Genomic DNA, 5,393 nt, shown 5'->3' on the forward strand with positions numbered 1-5,393 from the left:
TGTGTGTGTGTGTGTGTAACATTAATATATGCGGTACAGTTGCCAAACCTTAATTCACATTAATATCTACTACTGGAATTTTGTTTCGTATTAGTCCTCCTTTGATACTGTGTTTTGCCTCTTCAACAAGGAAAAGGTGAACAATAACTTTTACCATTGTTTTCGCTCCATACTTCTCTTAATACAAAACGGATATGAAGCCGCTGTTTTAACATGATGTAAGAATGTTTAGAAGCATAATAACAGTGGCATTCCAGTATTTGAGTCAGCCATGGCAATACCCCAGATTTGGCCAAATTTTCTTTCCTATGTATAAAGTTATGGCAGTTGCTTCACCCTTCTTTATCGGCTGGGGTCACTATCGTTTCTCGAGATGAAAAAAGAAAGAACAGTGTGTGACTTCGAAATTTGGGATTATCTTGATCCTCACTCAGAAATGGGACCCAGTATATGGTAAGAACATAGTTTTGTAAAGTTCAGTCAATATCTCCAACTTGTGCTTGAATTATTAGCTGCATAAGGCTATATAAATATATATACAAACACACATATATATATATATATATACATATATATACACCTCCTTTATTTTAATTTTAAAAAGTTAAACCAAGTCATTTTCCAAATTTGGTGACATTAATTTTCTAGTATGCAATGAGATACACAGATGAACACAGAGTGGTCAATGCCATGTGTGATATTTGACTGCAAACAACCTGTTATATATTCAAGTGTCATGTTTTATCTATGGGCCGGATTCTTTACAGTAGGTGTTTGTGACATGTTGGTGATAAATTTCAACAATAAACAAACAGTACACAGTCCACTTATTTTGAGACAATATATTAAAACAAGTCAAATGTACATACAAATGCAGTTACACTGTTGGTTATCACTGTTGTATCCAGAGCTTTAAATTAGTGTTTCTCTTTTGACAAAGTCCACACGGGCTGGTTCAATTACTTTAGAACACAATTTACAAGGCGAATTATTTTTCCTGATATGTTATTACTATACAATCTGTGATAATTTCACTTTAAAAACTGTCACTATATGCTGCCTATGGCTAAACTCGCAATCACTCAGTCTGGATCTATCTATATCGAACTACGCGTCGAAAATTATACCCTGACAGAGGTCTAGAATGTTCTACACCTACTAGATATTGTGATGCAATAATATTCAATTAAAACAACGAGAAAAACTTAGAAGGTTCTAGTAACATGAAACAATAATATAATAATCACCAATTCACAACTTATTGAAATACCCAACGTATGATTCTGAAACAGTTACGTAAACAAACTTCCAATAAACTATCGCTTCTATAAATAACTAAATTTAACACTCGCGCTATATAAACTATCTAAAACATTAACACTCGCATTAACTTAAACTGAAACAGTTGTGCATATCTAACATCAAGTAATTTGAAAGGCGTTCATATGCAAAACCTAGATTACGCAACACCATCTTCTATCTTTTGTATTAAAAAAAGACTAACTTAACAATGATAACCGCGAATTCATTTACTAACTTTCGTCATAAACCTGTTGGTTAATGCCCTAGATTTCCCATTGGAGGGTCACGGGTTCGAATCCCGTTCCTGAACGTGCTTGTGTTTTTAGTTGTGAGTTGTTATAATGTTATAATGTACCACTGTTCGTTGGTAGCCCAAGAGTTGGCGTAGGTGGTGTTGACTAGCTTGCGTATAATTCATAACAAACAACCTGTTGTGATCTTATTGTTTATCTGTTTGTTTGAAGTTAAGCACAAAGCTACACATAGGGCAATCTGTGCTCTGCCCGCCACGGGTATCGAAACCCGGTTTCTAACGTTGTAAGTCCACAGACATACCGCTGTGCCACTGGGGGCGATCTTATTGTTAACCACAATTCAGGGAATACTGAAGTAAAAACAAACAAAACCAAGTACTAAGTTTATGGTCCTTAACACATTAGGTTGATACCTCAAACCTGTTTCTATATTCCAAGTATGAATTAAATAATAAATCATTTAAGGAGTATTCACCTTATATTAATTAAATTAAACCTACTAATAGATTTTAATTATTACAACGTCAAATATGAATTAAAGATATAATACCTTCTTTGTTTTGTTTTTACGAAAAACTTTCATTATATAATCACAATTTGGTATATCTTTTGTTTTTCTGATCTCTTAAGACCGCCTAGCATCAGGGAAACAAAATATATATGTGAGGCAGGGAGGGGGCTAAAACTGGAAATGGATATAGTAAGAAATGCGTCTATCTAAAACAAATGGAAACTAGAAAGATTCATGTGAATGCTCCCTCAGAAAGTTTTTATAATTAGAGTGGCAATTTTGGTTTATTTTGTTGTAACAGGGGGCTAAGATATGATGGAAAGGAGGGATAAAACACAATATGAAAATAAGCAAAATAGCCAACTTACGTGATTTGCCTTTATCTTAATCTCTTTATTTTATATTTTCGACATATCTTATCTCAAGCTACCAAATTAACATTAGAATCTTAATCTCTTTAAAGTGATTCATTATTCTAGATCAATAACTCAATTCTGGTTGATTACCTATCGAACTTTGTAAAAGGGCCTTATCGTGTGCTGCCCCTTACTCTGTTTCGACGCATATTGAGATTAACATTTTGTTATCTAGTTGACGAGCTAAATGTTATATAAAACAACGACCAAAAACATCTGACTAAAATTTCATTTGAATAGGCAGTATTAATCACATGTACTTATTACGCGGTGATCTTTTGCTTCAGCAATGATTTTTTTATTTTGAAAGAAACAAATCAGTATTAAAAACATAACTATCAATATATATGGCTTCTGTAAAACTTGAAACGTTTGCCCAAATATCATTATAACAATTTTATGCCAGTTGTTAAAGCTTAGTATATTTTTTTCAATTGTATTTTATTATTAATTACTAAATAATGTATAGACCTTTTTAGCTGAAACTTGGTATCCGATCATATTATCAAATATATATTAAACGATAACTATTTGGCGGGAAATATATATATATAAAATAAAGCAGAAAGTTCGTACAAAATGTTGTGTAAATAGAAACTATTTATTAAATTTGTTTTAAGAGTAAGCACATACACATTACAACCTTTCTTGCATAAATAATTTTTCCTGTAAACAGTATGTGCACGTGATTGTTTCATGTACCTCAAGTATGAGCATGTGTGATATTCTAACAATAATTTAGTATACTTGTACTGCACAACGCCATCTTCAACTCTTATATGATACGAGTAATTTACATATTACAACAACTAGCGTTAATTAGTTAACTGGTTTTTAATGTTACTCTTTGTGGGTAAACATATGTTACGGTTATTATAAAATCGGTTTAAAACATGTCCTACTCAAATCTTAAACTACGTAGAATTAGCTGAAGCCTGCGTATTCCCATAAAAGGGTTAAAAAGTTCAAAAAGACAGTATCTTAATTTTAATTTTTGAAGAAATATAAGTGGTAACTTACTTTCTGTAGATAATATTACATGAGAAAGACAACACTGATACTTCAACACTCTAAACTTCCTGAAGGTCGTTTGTTGCCAAAGGACTGGCTCTGTACTAGTTGTATGGCAGCCGTAACAATGAACTTTAACCTCAAAGATTTCCAGTGTGAATCAGTTGATTGAGTAGAAGTAAAATATATCTTTATGACGCATCATTTAATTTACTTGCATGCATTTAATTGCATAGGTATAGTTTTAATATTTCTTTCACGGTCATTTATAATTATGTCATAAACTATATTTTCAATGTTTTAATTTAGATGTTAGCTAGAGAGTATATGACATTAAAATCGAAGAGTATAAAAATAGGCCTAAAATACCTAGAGTATTCTAGATGACGTCATGAAAATATATTAACTTCGACAAATACCTAGCAGTGAGACATCAAATATAAATACTAGTGGGCCAGTCAATTATTAAGCTAGCAGTGGATCAGTCTTTGTTGTTTTTTTCTTCGGTAGTAGAGTGACCGCGAAGTGTTTGACTCAATGTTAGTTTTCGAGTATATTCAGTTACTCGATCGAGTAACCATGAAACCGCACAAGTAAATTTCTGTTACGATAGTCATATCACTATTAGCGAAGTATTTTCATTTGAAAGTTATCTGTAAACTTAGACCTACAAGTTACAACAGCGTAAAAGTGAAGACAGTTTGTTGAAATGTTAAAGGGGGGGGGGGATGAACTAATCTGTTGTCGTTACATTTTACCACATAACCTAAAATAACCCACGTAAAGAAAGAACAACGTTACAACAATGAGTTAGATAATTCGTTTAATTATTAAACATTGACTCGACGTTTTTTTAAAGTTCCTATAGATATGGTTCTTACTGGAGATACAAAAAAAAATGAAAAATAGAAGGTTAAAAGTTGTAGTTAAAAGATCTTTTTTAACTTTTACTTAATCAATTGAATCATTAAGGCTATTCCTTACTTTGGAAAAGCTTTTCAGTACATTTGTACATTCTTTTACTAAAATCCCTTTAATTTGTGATCTAAATAGCGAATAAGTTATAAAAATAACACATTCATTAAATCTTCTATTAAAGGTATTGATAACAAATTTTTGTTATTTTTCTTCGGGTGGATAGCTTGTCCCTGGTGGAACAGCAGTAAGTTTACGACTTATAACATTTTAATCCTGGTTCGATTCCCCGCGGTGGACACAGCAGATAGTCTAGTGCGTCTTTGCTCTAAACCACACAAATACATAAAATCTCAATATCTTAAAATTGTTGATAATATTACACGTCTTTCAAATCTTGGTTTAAACGTAGTAGTAACACCAAAATATCTAAAACTTTTTATGATGATTATGTGCTATTTGATTTTACGAAGAACTACGTATGACAAAAATAATTGGAAGATTTTTTTATATTCTTATGACAATCGGCGAGTAGCTAAAGTTTTATAGGTATTATATACGTGTAATGATACTGGGTAAACGACTAGGCAATATCCAAGTACAATTTGGAAGTGAAATAAATATAAAAATATAACAGCCTTGTAATGCTTATGCATAATCACAAAGACAATAGACTCAGTTTCACCTAAACCCAAAATATTGTCACGTCTCCGTTTGTTAATTAACTTTCCGTAACTTCGTTCCAACGAAACTTTAACGACACAAGTCTTTACTTAATAAAACTGGTTTATTCTTTCCGAATATAACTTTACCGATACACTCAACTTCAACAATCGCGCTAAACAAACGCTATAACAACGAACGTTCAATAATACTTCTGACTGCAGTTCAATTACTCACTGTCTACACACACATTACCTTCCCCTCTTAAATATACCAACCTACCCTATAACTAGTAAGAACTAGAACATTCGCCAAAGTACA

General features: G+C 32.1%; 1 protein-coding gene across 1 annotated transcript in view; it reads right to left on the reverse strand.

Annotated features, from left to right (window-relative positions):
• Nucleotides 1–3,589, reverse strand: part of LOC106468765 — a 60,835-nt gene extending 57,246 nt beyond the window's left edge. Inside the window, exon 1 of the mRNA XM_022397129.1 lies at nt 3,504–3,589. The gene's annotated coding sequence lies outside the window, so the exon portion shown is untranslated. The remainder of the gene's footprint in view (nt 1–3,503) is intronic.
• Between the last annotated feature and the right edge of the window lie 1,804 nt (nt 3,590–5,393).

This window comes from Limulus polyphemus, unplaced genomic scaffold (assembly GCF_000517525.1).
Source record: "Limulus polyphemus unplaced genomic scaffold, Limulus_polyphemus-2.1.2 Scaffold3155, whole genome shotgun sequence".
Lineage (NCBI taxonomy): Eukaryota > Metazoa > Arthropoda > Merostomata > Xiphosura > Limulidae > Limulus > Limulus polyphemus.